The sequence below is a fragment of the Taudactylus pleione genome, unplaced genomic scaffold (assembly GCF_031769625.1).
Source record: "Taudactylus pleione unplaced genomic scaffold, aTauple2 ptg001129l, whole genome shotgun sequence".
NCBI classification, from domain to species: domain Eukaryota; kingdom Metazoa; phylum Chordata; class Amphibia; order Anura; family Myobatrachidae; genus Taudactylus; species Taudactylus pleione.
Genome location: NW_028285530.1, coordinates 287501 through 312005, shown reverse-complemented (window position 1 = coordinate 312005; position 24505 = coordinate 287501). Strand labels below are relative to the sequence as shown.

The following is a 24505-nucleotide window of genomic DNA, read 5'->3' as shown; positions in this document are numbered from 1 at the left end:
ATATAATTACACTGACTTCTGCTACACTGGGAGATTATTCTATACATAATATATCATTATATAATAACACTGATTTCTGCTACACTGGGAGATTATTCTATACATAATATATCACTATATAATAACACTGACTTCTGCTACACTGGGAGATTATTCTATACATAATATATCATTATATAATAACACTGACCTGCTACACTGGGAGATTATTCTATACATAATATATCATTATATAATAATATTGACGTCTGCTACACTGGGAGATTATTCTATACATAATATATCATTATATAATAACACTGACTTCTGTTATACTGGGAGATTATTCTATACATAATATATCATTATATAATAACACTGACTTCTGTTATACTGGGAGATTATTCTATACATAATATATCATTATATAATAACACTGATTTCTGCTATACTGGGAGATCATTCTATAGTCTATACATCATATATCATTATATAATAACACTGTGACAGTGCCAGCAATAGCGTATACCTTTGTGCTTTACAATTCCCATCACATCTGGGTTCCTGCCCAGTGTGGAGATATATATATATATATACATATACATACATACACATACACATATACAGGCGACGTGTCCGTTACCTGGAGCTGCCATGTTTAATGCTTTTCGGTCTGACGCATCCGCTGCCCTGTAAAACACAAGAGGAGAAAGTTAGAGGACATTGTGGATGGGGAGGGGGGCTGGGGAGGAGGTTGGCTGTAGTTCCTAAACTATAGAACGCTCCTCCTGTCTGGAAAGTTTGAGGGTACAGATTGAGTCCAGCTTTATGTTCTCTGGCTATACAGACTACAATTATTATATATGATAAAGAGAGGACGAGCCAAGCCCTGAGTAAGAAATACATACACATTATACATATAACATGTAATACACACACATTATACATATAACATTACATACATACACATTATATATATAATAAGACATACATACACATACATATAACATTACATACATACACATTATAAATATAATAAGACATACATACACATACATATAACATGACATACATACACATTATACATATAACATTACATACATACACATTATATATATAATAAGACATACATACACATACATATAACATTACATACATACACATTATACATATAACATTACATACATACACATTATACATATAACATTACATACATACACATTATAAATATAATAAGACATACATACACATACATATAACATTACATACATACACATTATACATATAACATTACATACATACACATTATACATATAACATTACATACATACACATTATACATATAACATGAAATACATACACATTATACATATAACATGACATACATACACTTTATACATATAACATTACATACATACACATTATACATATAACATTATATACATACACATTATACATATAACATTATATACATACACATTATACATATAACATGAAATACATACACATTATACATATAACATGACATACATACACATTATACATAGAACATTACATACATACACATTATACATATAACATTACATACATACACATTATACATATAACATTACATACATACACATTATATATATAACATGAAATACATACACATTATACATATAACATTGCATACATACACATTATACATATAACATTATATATATACATACACATTATACATATAACATGAAATACATACACATTATACATATAACATTATATACATACACATTATACATATAACATTATATACATACACATTATACATATAACATGAAATACATACACATTAAACATATAACATTATATACATACACATTATATATATAACATGAAATACATACACATTATACATATAACATTGCATACATACACATTATACATATAACATTACATACATACACATTATATATATAATAAGACATACATACACATACATATAACATTACATACATACACATTATAAATATAATAAGACATACATACACATACATATAACATGACATACATACACATTATACATATAACATTACATACATACACATTATATATATAATGACATACATACACATACATATAACATTACATACATACACATTATACATATAACATTACATACATACACATTATACATATAACATTACATACATACACATTATAAATATAATAAGACATACATACACATACATATAACATTACATACATACACATTATACATATAACATTACATACATATAACATTATATACATACACATTATACATATAACATGAAATACATACACATTATACATATAACATTATATACATACACATTATACATATAACATGAAATACATACACATTAAACATATAACATTATATACATACACATTATATATATAACATGAAATACATACACATTATACATATAACATTGCATACATACACATTATACATATAACATTACATACATACACATTATATATATAATAAGACATACATACACATACATATAACATTACATACATACACATTATAAATATAATAAGACATACATACACATACATATAACATGACATACATACACATTATACATATAACATTACATACATACACATTATATATATAATAAGACATACATACACATACATATAACATTACATACATACACATTATAAATATAATAAGACATACATAGACATTATACATATAACATTACATACATACACATTATACATATAACATTACATACATACACATTATATATATAAGACATACATACACATACATATAACATTACATACATACACATTATACATATAACATTACATACATACACATTATATATATAAGACATACATACACATACATATAACATGCCATACATACACATTATACATAGGAGGCGGGTGCCTCCTGTCATAATACCGACAGCGGCATCTCGATGGTTGGGATCCCGACAGGGGTCAGGTAAGTATACTTAGTCCCCCTAACCCTCCCCCTTATCCCCCTAACCCTCCCCGTTAGTGCCTAAACCTAAGTCTCCCCCTTTGTGCCTAAACCTACCCCCCCTAGTGGTGCCTGACCCTAACCCTCCCCCTATGGAGTGCTTAATCCTAACCCCCCCCCCCCAAAAAAAAACCTAACGCCAACCCCACTATGTAACCTAAACCTAACCCCCCAACGCCTATCTTAAGTCCCATATCAGGCTTCAGCCTTTTGGGATTTAGACGGCGGCCGCTACATCCCCTCAGATTTCCCCTCCTCATCACCCCAACGAGAAAACTGATGTAATGAATGTACCCTCCTATTATAATACATACACCAGGCAGCCCGACATCAGCACCAAACCTCGCTCAGAAGGGCAGCCTGGCGTGTCACCAATTATTACCGGCAGTGTTACATTCATTTAGCTGTGCACCTATAGGCAAACAATCCCCCCCACACACACAGTTTAATTAAGGACAAACAACCCCCATTCACAGCTGGATTAAGGGTTTGGGGGGCCCGTGTCACACATTCAATCAAACATACATACAGTCACACACTAATACACACACATACATACATAAACATACACACACTTATACACACACATACATACAGTCACACACTAATACACACACATACATACATAAACATACGCACACTTACACAAGCACATACATACAGTCACACACTAATACACACATAAACATACGCACACTTATTCACGCATATACATACAGTCACACACTAATACACACACATACATAAACATACGCACACTTACACAAGCACATACATACAGTCACACACTAAATACACACACATGCATACATAAACATACGCACACTTATTCACGCATATACATACAGTCACACACTAATACACACACATACATACGCACACTTACAAACACACATACATACAGTCACACACTTATACACGCACATACATAGTCACACACTAATACACACAAATACATACATAAACATACGCACACTTACACACGCACATACATACAGTCACACACTAATACACACACATACATACATAAACATACGCACAATTATTCATGCATATACAGTCACACACTAATACACACACATACATACATAAACATACGCACACTTATACACGCACATACATACAGTCACACACTAATACACACACATACATACATAAACATACACACACTTATACATGCACATACATACAGTCACACACTAATACACACACATACATACATAAACATACACACACTTATACATGCACATACATACAGTCACACACTAATACATAAACATACACACTTATACACGCACATACATACAGTCACACACTAATACACACACATACATAAACATACGCACACTTATACATGCACATACATACAGTCACACACTAATACACACACTTATACACGCACATACATACAGTCACACACTAATACACACACATGCATACAGTCACACACTAACACACACATACATACATAAACATATGCATACACGCACATCCATACAGTCACACACACATACATACAGTCACACACTAATACACACACATACATACATAAACATATGCACATTTATACACGCACATACATACAGTCACACACTAATACACACACATACACACACTTATACACGCACATACATACAGTCACACACTAATACATAAACATACACACTTATACACGCACATACATACAGTCACACACTAATACACACACATACATAAACATACGCACACTTATACATGCACATACATACAGTCACACACTAATACACACACTTATACACGCACATACATACAGTCACACACTAATACACACACATACATACAGTCACACACTAATATACACACATACATACATAAACATATGCATACACGCACATCCATACAGTCACACACAGATACATACAGTTACACACTAATACACACACATACATAAACATACGCACACTTATACACACATACATAGTCACACACTTACACACACACATACATACAGTCACATACTAATAAACACACTTAAACACACACATACATACAGTCACACACTAATACACACACAAACATACATGAACATATGCATACACGCACATCCATACAGTCACACACACATACATAGTCACACACTAATACACACACATATATACAGTCACACACTAATACCCACACTTATATACGCACATACATACAGTCACACACTAATACACACACATACATACAGTCACACACTAATATACACACATACATACAGTCCCACACTAATACACACACATACATACATAAACATATGCATACTTATACACGCACATACATACAGTCACACACTAATACACACACTTATACACGCACATACATACAGTCACACACTAATACACACACATACATACAGTCCCACACTAATACACACACATACATAAACATATGCATACTTATACACGCACATACATACAGTCACACACACATACATACAGTCACACACTAATACACACACATACATAAACATACGCACACTTATACACACACATACATACAGTCACACACTAATACACACACATACATACATAACCATACGCACACCTATACACGCACATACATACAGTCACACACAAATACACACATACGTACAGTCACACACTAATACACGCACATACATACAGTCACACACTAATACACACACATACATACAGTCACACACTAATACACACACATAAATAGTCACACACACATACATACAGTCAGACACAAATGCACACACATACATAAAGTCACACACTAATACACACACATATACACGCACATACATACAGTCAGACACACATACATACACACACATACAGTACATACATTACACACACACACATACAGTACATACATTACACAGACACACATACAGTACATACATTACACATACAGTACATACATTACACATACATACAGTACATACATTACACACACATACAGTACATACATTACACACACATACAGTACATACAGTACATACATTACACACACATACAGTACATACATTACACACACACACATACAGTACATACATTACACACACATACAGTACATACATTACACACACACACATACAGTACATACATTACACACACATACAGTACATACATTACACACACATACAGTACATACATTACACACACACACATACAGTACATACATTACACACACATACAGTACATACATTACACACACACACATACAGTACATACATTACACACACATACAGTACATACATTACACACACACACATACAGTACATACATTACACACACATACAGTACATACATTACACAAACACACATACAGTACATACATTACACACACATACAGTACATACATTACACACACACACATACATACAGTACATACATTACACATACATACAGTACATACATTACACACACATACAGTACATACATTACACACACATACAGTACATACATTACACACACACATACAGTACATACATTACACACACATACAGTACATACATTACACACACATACATACAGTACATACATTACACACACACACATACAGTACATACATTACACACACATACAGTACATACATTACACACACATACAGTACATACATTACACACACACACATACAGTACATACATTACACACACATACAGTACATACATTACACACACATACAGTACATACATTACACACACACACATACAGTACATACATTACACACACATACAGTACATACATTACACACACACACACATACAGTACATACATTACACACACATACAGTACATACATTACACACAGATACAGTACATACATTACACACACACACATACATACAGTACATACATTACACATACATACAGTACATACATTACACACACATACAGTACATACATTACACACACATACAGTACATACATTACACACACACACATACAGTACATACATTACACACACATACAGTACATACATTACACACACATACATACAGTACATACATTACACACACACACATACAGTACATACATTACACACACATACAGTACATACATTACACACACATACAGTACATACATTACACACACACACATACAGTACATACATTACACACACATACAGTACATACATTACACACACATACATACAGTACATACATTACACAGACACACATACAGTACATACATTACACACACACACATACAGTACATACATTACACACACATACAGTACATACATTACACACACACACACATACAGTACATACATTACACACACATACAGTACATACATTACACAGACACACATACAGTACATACATTACACACACACACATACAGTACATACATTACACACACATACAGTACATACATTACACACACACACATACAGTACATACATTACACACACATACAGTACATACATTACACACACATACATACAGTACATACATTACACAGACACACATACAGTACATACATTACACAGACACACATACAGTACATACATTACACACACACACATACAGTACATACATTACACACACATACAGTACATACATTACACAGACACACATACAGTACATACATTACACACACACACATACAGTACATACATTACACACACATACAGTACATACATTACACACACACATACAGTACATACATTACACACACACATACAGTACATACATTACACACACATACAGTACATACATTACACATACAGTACATACATTACACACACATACAGTACATACATTACACATACAGTACATACATTACACACACATACAGTACATACATTACACACACACACATACAGTACATACATTACACACACACACATACAGTACATACATTACACACACATACAGTACATACATTACACACACACATACAGTACATACATTACACACACACACATACAGTACATACATTACACACACATACAGTACATACATTACACACACATACATACAGTACATACATTACACAGACACACATACAGTACATACATTACACAGACACACATACAGTACATACATTACACACACACACATACAGTACATACATTACACACACATACAGTACATACATTACACAGACACACATACAGTACATACATTACACACACACACATACAGTACATACATTACACACACATACAGTACATACATTACACACACATACAGTACATACATTACACACACATACAGTACATACATTACACACACATACAGTACATACATTACACACACATACATACAGTACATACATTACACAGACACACATACAGTACATACATTACACAGACACACATACAGTACATACATTACACACACACACATACAGTACATACATTACACACACATACAGTACATACATTACACAGACACACATACAGTACATACATTACACACACACACATACAGTACATACATTACACACACATACAGTACATACATTACACACACACACATACAGTACATACATTACACACACATACAGTACATACATTACACACACACACATACAGTACATACATTACACACACATACAGTACATACATTACACACACACATACAGTACATACATTACACACACACATACAGTACATACATTACACACACACATACAGTACATACATTACACACACATACATACAGTACATACATTACACACACACATACAGTACATACATTACACACACATACATACAGTACATACATTACACACACATACAGTACATACATTACACATACATACATACATACAGTACATACATTACACGCACATACAGTACATACATTACACACACACATACAGTACATACATTACACACACATACATACAGTACATACATTACACACACATACAGTACATACATTACACACACATACATACAGTACATACATTACACACACACATACAGTACATACATTACACACACACATACAGTACATACATTACACACACACATACAGTACATACATTACACACACACATACAGTACATACATTACACACACATACATACAGTACATACATTACACACACACATACAGTACATACATTACACACACATACATACAGTACATACATTACACACACATACAGTACATACATTACACATACATACATACATACAGTACATACATTACACGCACATACAGTACATACATTACACACACACATACAGTACATACATTACACACACATACATACAGTACATACATTACACACACATACAGTACATACATTACACACACATACATACAGTACATACATTACACACACACATACAGTACATACATTACACACACACATACAGTACATACATTACACACACACATACAGTACATACATTACACACACATACAGTACATACATTACACACACACATACAGTACATACATTACACACACATACATACAGTACATACATTACACACACATACAGTACATACATTACACACACACACATACAGTACATACATTACACACACATACAGTACATACATTACACACACACATACAGTACATACATTACACACACATACATACAGTACATACATTACACACACATACAGTACATACATTACACACACATACATACAGTACATACATTACACACACATACATACAGTACATACATTACACACACACATACAGTACATACATTACACACACATACAGTACATACATTACACACACATACAGTACATACATTACACACACACACATACAGTACATACATTACACACACAGTGACACTATGTAATATTATGTCTTCACCTCACAGGGCCGTAGCTCCTCCCTCCTCTACTGCTCTGTGACTGACTGATCGTGTGCCCGACTCCGCCCCCTTCCAGCCTGTATGTGCAATGACAGTCCTGCTACATTGTAACCAATGGGGTCTCCTGACCTGAGAGAGAGGGGCCCGGGGTGATCTGCCCCCACTAATCTGACATTGCTCCCATAGACTGTAGCAGGAGGTGAGTGCTGGAAACACACACACCACACACACAATGACACACACACAATCACACACCACACACATACACACAATGACACACACCACACACACAAACCACACACAATCACACACCACACACAATCTCACACCACACACACACATACAGTACATACATTACACACACATACAGTACATACATTACACAGACACACATACAGTACATACATTACACAGACACACATACAGTACATACATTACACACACACACATACAGTACATACATTACACACACATACAGTACATACATTACACAGACACACATACAGTACATACATTACACACACACACATACAGTACATACATTACACACACATACAGTACATACATTACACACACATACAGTACATACATTACACACACACATACAGTACATACATTACACACACATACAGTACATACATTACACACACATACATACAGTACATACATTACACAGACACACATACAGTACATACATTACACAGACACACATACAGTACATACATTACACACACACACATACAGTACATACATTACACACACATACAGTACATACATTACACAGACACACATACAGTACATACATTACACACACACACATACAGTACATACATTACACACACACACATACAGTACATACATTACACACACATACAGTACATACATTACACACACACACATACAGTACATACATTACACACACATACAGTACATACATTACACACACACACATACAGTACATACATTACACACACATACAGTACATACATTACACACACATACAGTACATACATTACACACACACATACAGTACATACATTACACACACACATACAGTACATACATTACACACACACATACAGTACATACATTACACACACATACATACAGTACATACATTACACACACATACAGTACATACATTACACATACATACATACAGTACATACATTACACACACATACAGTACATACATTACACACACACATACAGTACATACATTACACACACATACATACAGTACATACATTACACACACATACAGTACATACATTACACACACATACATACAGTACATACATTACACACACACATACAGTACATACATTACACACACACATACAGTACATACATTACACACACACATACAGTACATACATTACACACACATACAGTACATACATTACACACACACATACAGTACATACATTACACACACATACATACAGTACATACATTACACACACATACAGTACATACATTACACACACACACATACAGTACATACATTACACACACATACAGTACATACATTACACACACACATACAGTACATACATTACACACACATACATACAGTACATACATTACACACACATACAGTACATACATTACACACACATACATACAGTACATACATTACACACACATACATACAGTACATACATTACACACACACATACAGTACATACATTACACACACATACAGTACATACATTACACACACACACATACAGTACATACATTACACACACACATACAGTACATACATTACACACACACACATACAGTACATACATTACACACACACACATACAGTACATACATTACACACACACATACAGTACATACATTACACACACATACAGTACATACATTACACACACATACAGTACATACATTACACACACAGTGACACTATGTAATATTATGTCTTCACCTCACAGGGCCGTAGCTCCTCCCTCCTCTACTGCTCTGTGACTGACTGATCGTGTGCCCGACTCCGCCCCCTTCCAGCCTGTATGTGCAATGACAGTCCTGCTACATTGTAACCAATGGGGTCTCCTGACCTGAGAGAGAGGGGCCCGGGGTGATCTGCCCCCACTAATCTGACATTGCTCCCATAGACTGTAGCAGGAGGTGAGTGCTGGAAACACACACACCACACACACAATGACACACACACAATCACACACCACACACATACACACAATGACACACACCACACACACAAACCACACACAATCACACACCACACACAATCACACACCACACACACACATACAGTACATACATTACACACACATACATACAGTACATACATTACACAGACACACATACAGTACATACATTACACAGACACACATACAGTACATACATTACACACACACACATACAGTACATACATTACACACACATACAGTACATACATTACACAGACACACATACAGTACATACATTACACACACACACATACAGTACATACATTACACACACATACAGTACATACATTACACACACATACAGTACATACATTACACACACATACATACAGTACATACATTACACACACACATACAGTACATACATTACACACACATACATACAGTACATACATTACACACACATACAGTACATACATTACACACACACACATACAGTACATACATTACACACACATACAGTACATACATTACACACACATACAGTACATACATTACACACACATACATACAGTACATACATTACACACACACATACAGTACATACATTACACACACATACATACAGTACATACATTACACACACATACAGTACATACATTACACACACACACATACAGTACATACATTACACACACACACATACAGTACATACATTACACAGACACACATACAGTACATACATTACACACACATACAGTACATACATTACACAGACACACATACAGTACATACATTACACACACACACATACAGTACATACATTACACACACATACAGTACATACATTACACACACATACAGTACATACATTACACACACATACATACAGTACATACATTACACACACACATACAGTACATACATTACACACACATACATACAGTACATACATTACACACACATACAGTACATACATTACACACACACACATACAGTACATACATTACACACACATACAGTACATACATTACACACACATACAGTACATACATTACACACACATACATACAGTACATACATTACACACACACATACAGTACATACATTACACACACATACATACAGTACATACATTACACACACATACAGTACATACATTACACACACACACATACAGTACATACATTACACACACACACATACAGTACATACATTACACACACACACATACAGTACATACATTACACACACATACATACAGTACATACATTACACACACACATACAGTACATACATTACACACACACACATACAGTACATACATTACACACACACACATACAGTACATACATTACACACACACACATACAGTACATACATTACACACACACACATACAGTACATACATTACACACACATACATACAGTACATACATTACACACACATACAGTACATACATTACACACACATACAGTACATACATTACACACACACACATACAGTACATACATTACACACACATACATACAGTACATACATTACACACACACATACAGTACATACATTACACACACATACAGTACATACATTACACACACAGTGACACTATGTAATATTATGTCTTCACCTCACAGGGCCGTAGCTCCTCCCTCCTCTACTGCTCTGTGACTGACTGATCGTGTGCCCGACTCCGCCCCCTTCCAGCCTGTATGTGCAATGACAGTCCTGCTACATTGTAACCAATGGGGTCTCCTGACCTGAGAGAGAGGGGCCCGGGGTGATCTGCCCCCACTAATCTGACATTGCTCCCATAGACTGTAGCAGGAGGTGAGTGCTGGAAACACACACACCACACACACAATGACACACACACAATCACACACCACACACATACACACAATGACACACACCACACACACAAACCACACACAATCACACACCACACACAATCACACACCACACACACACATACAGTACATACATTACACACACATACATACAGTACATACATTACACAGACACACATACAGTACATACATTACACAGACACACATACAGTACATACATTACACACACACACATACAGTACATACATTACACACACATACAGTACATACATTACACAGACACACATACAGTACATACATTACACACACACACATACAGTACATACATTACACACACATACAGTACATACATTACACACACATACAGTACATACATTACACACACATACATACAGTACATACATTACACACACACATACAGTACATACATTACACACACATACATACAGTACATACATTACACACACATACAGTACATACATTACACACACACACATACAGTACATACATTACACACACATACAGTACATACATTACACACACATACAGTACATACATTACACACACATACATACAGTACATACATTACACACACACATACAGTACATACATTACACACACATACATACAGTACATACATTACACACACATACAGTACATACATTACACACACACACATACAGTACATACATTACACACACACACATACAGTACATACATTACACAGACACACATACAGTACATACATTACACACACATACAGTACATACATTACACAGACACACATACAGTACATACATTACACACACACACATACAGTACATACATTACACACACATACAGTACATACATTACACACACATACAGTACATACATTACACACACATACATACAGTACATACATTACACACACACATACAGTACATACATTACACACACATACATACAGTACATACATTACACACACATACAGTACATACATTACACACACACACATACAGTACATACATTACACACACATACAGTACATACATTACACACACATACAGTACATACATTACACACACATACATACAGTACATACATTACACACACACATACAGTACATACATTACACACACATACATACAGTACATACATTACACACACATACAGTACATACATTACACACACACACATACAGTACATACATTACACACACACACATACAGTACATACATTACACACACACACATACAGTACATACATTACACACACATACATACAGTACATACATTACACACACACATACAGTACATACATTACACACACACACATACAGTACATACATTACACACACACACATACAGTACATACATTACACACACACACATACAGTACATACATTACACACACACACATACAGTACATACATTACACACACATACATACAGTACATACATTACACACACATACAGTACATACATTACACACACATACAGTACATACATTACACACACACACATACAGTACATACATTACACACACATACATACAGTACATACATTACACACACACATACAGTACATACATTACACACACATACAGTACATACATTACACACACAGTGACACTATGTAATATTATGTCTTCACCTCACAGGGCCGTAGCTCCTCCCTCCTCTACTGCTCTGTGACTGACTGATCGTGTGCCCGACTCCGCCCCCTTCCAGCCTGTATGTGCAATGACAGTCCTGCTACATTGTAACCAATGGGGTCTCCTGACCTGAGAGAGAGGGGCCCGGGGTGATCTGCCCCCACTAATCTGACATTGCTCCCATAGACTGTAGCAGGAGGTGAGTGCTGGAAACACACACACCACACACACAATGACACACACACAATCACACACCACACACATACACACAATGACACACACCACACACACAAACCACACACAATCACACACCACACACAATCACACACCACACACACACATACAGTACATACATTACACACACATACATACAGTACATACATTACACAGACACACATACAGTACATACATTACACACACACACATACAGTACATACATTACACACACACACATACAGTACATACATTACACACACATACAGTACATACATTACACAGACACACATACAGTACATACATTACACACACACACATACAGTACATACATTACACACACATACAGTACATACATTACACACACATACAGTACATACATTACACACACATACAGTACATACATTACACACACATACATACAGTACATACATTACACACACACATACAGTACATACATTACACACACATACAGTACATACATTACACACACACACATACAGTACATACATTACACACACATACAGTACATACATTACACACACATACAGTACATACATTACACACAACATACATACAGTACATACATTACACACACACATACAGTACATACATTACACACACATACAGTACATACATTACACACACATACAGTACATACATTACACACACACATACATACAGTACATACATTACACACACATACATACAGTACATACATTACACACAACACATACAGTACATACATTACACACACATACAGTACATACATTACACACACACACATACAGTAACATACATTACACACACACACATACAGTACATACATTACACACACATACATACAGTACATACATTACACACACACATACAGTACATACATTACACACACATACAGTACATACATTACACACACACACATACAGTACATACATTACACACACACACATACAGTACATACATTACACACACACATACAGTACATACATTACACACACACACATACAGTACATACATTACACACACACACATACAGTACATACATTACACACACACATACAGTACATACATTACACACACATACAGTACATACATTACACACACATACAGTACATACATTACACACACACACATACAGTACATACATTACACACACAGTGACACTATGTAATATTATGTCTTCACCTCACAGGGCCGTAGCTCCTCCCTCCTCTACTGCTCTGTGACTGACTGATCGTGTGCCCGACTCCGCCCCCTTCCAGCCTGTATGTGCAATGACAGTCCTGCTACATTGTAACCAATGGGGTCTCCTGACCTGAGAGAGAGGGGCCCGGGGTGATCTGCCCCCACTAATCTGACATTGCTCCCATAGACTGTAGCAGGAGGTGAGTGCTGGAAACACACACACCACACACACAATGACACACACACAATCACACACCACACACATACACACAATGACACACACCACACACACAAACCACACACAATCACACACCACACACAATCACACACCACACACATACATACACACAATGACACACACACAATCACACACCACACACACAATCACACACACCCACACAATCACACACAATCACACACCACACACATACATACACACAATGACACACACAATCACACACACCCACACAATGACACACTCCCACACAATGACTCACACACACCACACACACACACATACATACACACAATGACACACACAATCACACACACCACACACACCCACACAATGACAAACACACACACACCACACACACACAATGACACACTCCCACACAATGACACACACACACCACACACACATACACACAATGACACACACAATCACACACACCACACAATCACACACACACAATCACACACCACACACATACATACACACAATGACACACACCACACCCACCCACACAATGACAAACACACACACCACACACACACAATGACACACTCCCACACAATGACACACACACACCACACACATACATACACACAATGACACACACCACATACACCCACACAATGACACACTCCCACACAATGACACACACACACATACATACACACAATGACACACACAATCACACACATCACATACACCCACACAATGACAAACACACACACCACACACACACAATGACACACTCCCACACAATGACACACACACACCACACACATACATACACACAATAACACACACACACACACACACACACACACAATGACACACATACACACCACACACACACACATACACCATAGTGCAGGGGAGAGGAGAGTGAGACAGCGCGGTGGCGTCACCCAGCATCTATCCAATCACTGTGCTGACAGTCCGCGGGGCCGGAACTATATAACAAGCCTCTATTATACAGCCCTGTCCCACCAGGAGCAAATTGGCCGCTTGTGTTGCTGAGCGGTAAATCTGCTCCTGTGGAGGGGCGGCAGGGCTTCTGGTTTGGGCTGGGGAGGACTTTGGACCGGAATCAATATGATTTACCACCGGGCGACAGAGGAGGAAATCCCGATCGCCCTAAGGTAAGCACTTACTAACCTAATTCTACCCCCTAACCTCCATTTGGGGTGCCTAACCCTCCCTTCCCCTAGCCCTTACCCTAACACCCCCTTCCCCTAGCCTTACCCTAACCCCCCCTTCCCCTAGCCTAACCCTAACCCCCCCTTCCCCCAGCTAACCCTAATCCCCCCCGGGGGTGCCTAACCATAACTCCCCCTTACCGTAGCCTGACCCTAACCCTCCCGGGGGGTGCCTAACCCTAAACTCACCTCAGGGGTGCCTAACCCTAACCCCCCCTTCCCCTAGCCTAACCCTCCCGGGGGGGTGCCTAACCCTAACCCCCCCCTTCCCCTAGCCTAACCCTTACCTCCCGGGAGGGTGCCTAACCCTAACCCCCCCTTCCCCTAGCCTAACCCCCCGGGGGGGTGCCTAACCCTAACCCCCCCCTTCCCCTAGCCTAACCCTAACCTCCTGGGGGGGTGCCTAACCCTAAGTCCTCAACCCGGGAACCCTAAACCTAACCCTCCCCCCCCCCCGGCTGCGGCTGTCCGCGCCCGGCCTTCGATCGGTAAGCCTGATGTCGGGCTCCCGGCGTAGGTCTAATGACAGACGGCAGGATCTCCCCGCCTGTCATTAGTGCCTTGCCGGGACTAAGCAGTCGGCAAGCTGACGGTCAGGATTACTGCTTCCCCTTTGGACCTGTTCTTGGGGAGAGCCAGTGGCGAAGGGTCCCATAACTTAGACCCTCCAACATGACCCATTCCATTCGGTACACAATGCTCTGCTCTTAAGATATATGATTGCAGCCACCTGTGCTGACACCTGTCTCATCAGTTACCTGGCTCAGCTCAGGTGACTGCAGTCATACATTAGGTGGGGAGTCCAGGAGCAGAGTGTTGTGTACCTGATGGGAGGGGTCATATTGGAGGGTAGGAAATCTGCGCCTACATCTAATATAGTGACCGATACCGGTCCCATAACCAGTCAGCAGCGGCAGCCGCCATGACTGGCCAGTAATATAGAGATGCCTGCAGAGTAACCAGTCTCAGGCCGCCGGACCCCCAACATTCATAGTGATCATACAGGTAACGCAGGAGATATCACATCTCTCCCGGTGTGGCCCCCTGTCCCCATACACTAGTATCACAGATATTACATCTCTCCCGGTGTGGCCCCCTGTCCCCATACACTAGTATCACAGATATCACATCTCTCCCGGTGTGGCCCCTCTCCCCATACACTAGTATCACAGATATCACATCTCTCCTGGTGTGGCCCTTCTCCCCATACACTAGTATCACAGATATCACATCTCTCCCGGTGTGGCCCCCTGTCCCCATACACTAGTATCACAGATATCACATCTCTCCCGGTGTGGCCCCTCTCCCCATACACTAGTATCACAGATATCACATCTCTCCCGGTGTGGCCCCCTGTCCCCATACACTAGTATCACAGATATCACATCTCTCCCGGTGTGGCCCCTCTCCCCATACACTGGTATCACAGATATCACATCTCTCCCGGTGTGGCCCTCTGTCCCCATACACTAGTATCACAGATATTACAGCTCTCCCGGTGTGGCCCTCTGTCCCCATACACTAGTATCACAGATATCACATCTCTCCCGGTGTGGCCCCCTCTCCCCATACACTAGTATCACAGATATCACATCTCTCCCGGTGTGGCCCCCTCTCCCCATACACTAGTATCACAGATATCACATCTCTCCCGGTGTGGCCCTTCTCCCCATACACTAGTATCACAGATATCACATCTCTCCCGATGTGGCCCCTCTCCCCATACACTAGTATCACAGATATCACATCTCTCCCGGTGTGGCCCACTGTCCCCATACACTAGTATCACAGATATCACATCTCTCCCGTGTGGCCCTCTGTCCCCATACACTAGTATCACAGATATCACATCTCTCCCGGTGTGGCCCCCTCTCCCCATACACTAGTATCACAGATATCACATCTCTCCCGGTGTGGCCCCTCTCCCCATACACTAGTATCACAGATATCACATCTCTCCCGGTGTGGCCCCCTCTCCCCATACACTAGTATCACAGATATCACATCTCTCCCGGTGTGGCCCCTCTCCCCATACACTAGTATCACAGATATCACATCTCTCCCGGTGTGGCCCCCTCTCCCCATACACTAGTATCACAGATATCACATCTCTCCCGGTGTGGCCCCCTCTCCCCATACACTAGTATCACAGATATCACATCTCTTCCGGTGTGGCCCCTCTCCCCATACACTAGTATCACAGATATCACATCTCTCCCGGTGTGGCCCCCTCTCCCCATACACTAGTATCACAGATATCACATCTCTCCTGGTGTGGCCCTTCTCCCCATACACTAGTATCACAGATATCACATCTCTCCCGGTGTGGCCCCCTGTCCCCATACACTAGTATCACAGATATCACATCTCTCCCGGTGTGGCCCCTCTCCCCATACACTAGTATCACAGATATCACATCTCTCCCGGTGTGGCCCCCTGTCCCCATACACTAGTATCACAGATATCACATCTCTCCCGGTGTGGCCCCTCTCCCCATACACTAGTATCACAGATATCACATCTCTCCCGGTGTGGCCCCCTGTCCCCATACACTAGTATCACAGATATCACATCTCTCCCGGTGTGGCCCCTCTCCCCATACACTGGTATCACAGATATCACATCTCTCCCGGTGTGGCCCTCTGTCCCCATACACTAGTATCACAGATATTACAGCTCTCCCGGTGTGGCCCTCTGTCCCCATACACTAGTATCACAGATATCACATCTCTCCCGGTGTGGCCCCCTCTCCCCATACACTAGTATCACAGATATCACATCTCTCCCGGTGTGGCCCCCTCTCCCCATACACTAGTATTACAGATATCACATCTCTCCCGGTGTGGCCCTTCTCCCCATACACTAGTATCACAGATATCACATCTCTCCCGGTGTGGCCCCTCTCCCCATACACTAGTATCACAGATATCACATCTCTCCCGGTGTGGCCCACTGTCCCCATACACTAGTATCACAGATATCACATCTCTCCCGTGTGGCCCTCTGTCCCCATACACTAGTATCACAGATATCACATCTCTCCCGGTGTGGCCCCCTCTCCCCATACACTAGTATCACAGATATTACAGCTCTCCCGGTGTGGCCCCCTCTCCCCATACACTAGTATCACAGATATCACATCTCTCCCGGTGTGGCCCCCTCTCCCCATACACTAGTATCACAGATATCACATCTCTCCCGGTGTGGCCCCCTCTCCCCATACACTAGTATCACAGATATCACATCTCTCCCGGTGTGGCCCCTCTCCCCATACACTAGTATCACAGATATCACATCTCTCCCGGTGTGGCCCCCTCTCCCCATACACTAGTATCACAGATATCACATCTCTCCCGGTGTGGCCCCTCTCCCCATACACTAGTATCACAGATATCACATCTCTCCCGGTGTGGCCCCCTCTCCCCATACACTAGTATCACAGATATCACATCTCTCCCCGTGTGGCCCCCTCTCCCCATACACTAGTATCACAGATATCACATCTCTCCCGGTGTGGCCCCCTCTCCCCATACACTAGTATCACAGATATCACATCTCTCCCGGTGTGGCCCCCTCTCCCCATACACTAGTATCACAGATATCACATCTCTCCCGGTGTGGCCCCCCTGTCCCCATACACTAGTATCACAGATATCACATCTCTCCCGGTGTGGCCCCTCTCCCCATACACTAGTATCACAGATATCACATCTCTCCCGGTGTGGCCCCCTGTCCCCATACACTAGTATCACAGATATCACATCTCTCCCGGTGTGGCCCCCTCTCCCCATACACTAGTATCACAGATATCACATCTCTCCCTGTGTGGCCCCCTGTCCCCATACACTAGTATCACAGATATCACATCTCTCCCGGTGTGGCCCCCTCTCCCCATACACTAGTATCACAGATATCACATCTCTCCCGGTGTGGCCCCCTCTCCCCATACACTAGTATCACAGATATCACATCTCTCCCGGTGTGGCCCCCTCTCCCCATACACTAGTATCACAGATATCACATCTCTCCCGGTGTGGCCCCCTGTCCCCATACACTAGTATCACAGATATCACATCTCTCCCGGTGTGGCCCCCTCTCCCCATACACTAGTATCACAGATATCACATCTCTCCCGGTGTGGCCCCCTGTCCCCATACACTAGTATCACAGATATCACATCTCTCCCGGTGTGGCCCCCTCTCCCCATACACTAGTATGGGGACCCAAATTCATCAAGCTCCGAAAATACAATAATTTCAGAGCTTGGCTGCGGGAGAGTAATGAATGGACCCCCTATGTGTGTGCGCTTATCCCAAGCGTCATTCATGCTGCAGAAAGAACCTGGTTACTCTGATTAGTTACATGTAATGATGGGAGCGGCCCCTCTCATACACTAATAATACACAATGTCACTATCTGCACATACACCGAACAGGCAAATATTTCTGTAACACCTCTGAGAGGAGGAGGAGGAGGAGGAGGAACGTTGTTATGCTCAATAACAGTCCCTGCTAAACCAGTTGGGGATGATTTACGTAGGGTGAGAAGTCGTCTGATTGATTTATGTTATAGGAAGAAGCAAAGAGATAAATATTATTACACATAAATATCCAGAGTAATTAGGTTCCTGGTGCAGAATACATGATCCCCAGTTACTGGGCATGGTTGGTGTAGTGGTCAGCATTACTGCCTCACAGCACTGAGGTCTTGGATTCAATTGTCACCAAGCCTCAACTGTGTGGAGTTTGTATGTTCTCCCCGTGCTTGCAATGGTTTCCCCCGAATGCTCCACTCTCCATAAACATACTGGTTGCTCAATTGGCTGATGAGTAAATATTAGCCCTATGGTCTGTACGTGTGGTACAGAATATAGAGTGTAAGCTCACGGGGCAGGGACTGATGTGAATGGACAGATGTTCTCTGTAAGGCGCTGCGGAATATGTGCGTGCTGTATAAATAACTGGTAATAAGTGAATGAACAAGGGGTGAGTGTTTGGGGAAAGGATAACACCCCCGTATAATGGTAAAGAAGCTTGGACAGAGAATGCCCCCTAATAAAGGGAGATTTCAAACCACACTCACATACTGGGCTTGATTCAGACCCGGTCGCAGGTCGATGGTGGCCCAGAGCGCATGCGCACGATGGAGCCGGCTCCGTCGTGTGCATGCGCGAGATCCGGATAGCGACGGGCAATCCGTCGCTCCGGGTCTCGCACCAAAGGGGGCGTGCTGTCGATGTTGAGTGACAGCACGCCCCCTTTGGTGGGCGGGCCGGGGGGGTGGCTGTTAGAGACGAAATCTCTCTGGGGCTTGCGGCCACGAGACCCTACCACAAAGGTCTCGTCGCAAGCCCGATGGTCGCGATGGTCAAGACCATCGCGACCATCATCATGGCCGCACGCTATAGCTGTGGGTGGACAGGCCCTGATTCAGAGCAAGCGCTCTGTCAGAGCGAGGGGCTCTGAATCAGGCCCACTGTCAAGTAGCACCCCAGTAATGGAGGCGCTCGCTGTATCTGAGACCGGCTATTCCCTATCCGTGTGGATAATGTCGGCCGGCCATGGGCTGCATCCGCTGAATGATTACAGGATATTCGGTATCAGGTGGATTGTGTAACCCCGGGAGATTTGGACGCACTGCTTGATATACACTAGGTCACACAATTGCACAGCAGGCAGCTGGGTTACCTGTCCGTACAGTGATACCTGACCAGGTAAGTGCCTGCTCTAAGCTCAGTAAGAGATGCCGCCTGCTGTATTATGGGTCTGATTCAGGGGTGACACAAATCACGAGCGGCGTCCATTTCCTACCGATTGCCAATAGCGACAATATGCAAATGTCTCAGCATTCACCCTCGGTAATAGCATGCGACACGCTGAGTAGCCCTGAGACGCCCACTTCCGTTATCTGAGCACAGTGCAAATGTGCTAGTGGGTAAGAACTCTCCACCATCGCTCGCATTATAGACCCCTCCTGCAGCCTGGGGCCCGCGCAGTGTATCCATCTAATATCCCCAAACAGATGGTTTCTGTGGCTGCGGTGCTGCGAGGGAGAACACAGCCGCATGCATTCACCCGCCCATGACATTCCAATAACACGCGTGTAAGACGGCCTCTTTTTGCGGCCCACTTCAGGTCACCTCCCAGAACGCCCATGATTCACAGTGCCCTTATTCTGATGATATCGATCCCGTATGCAACTGCGACCGCTATCGTACAGTTGGGTT

General features: G+C 40.5%; 1 long non-coding RNA gene across 1 annotated transcript in view; it reads right to left on the bottom strand.

The window, feature by feature from the left end:
- The window catches only part of LOC148453570 (uncharacterized), a 36404-nt gene that overhangs the window by 4521 nt on the left and 7378 nt on the right, over window positions 1-24505 (bottom strand). The window contains exon 2 of the long non-coding RNA XR_015874905.1: window positions 623-669. This is a non-coding gene — a long non-coding RNA (uncharacterized LOC148453570). The remainder of the gene's footprint in view (window positions 1-622; window positions 670-24505) is intronic.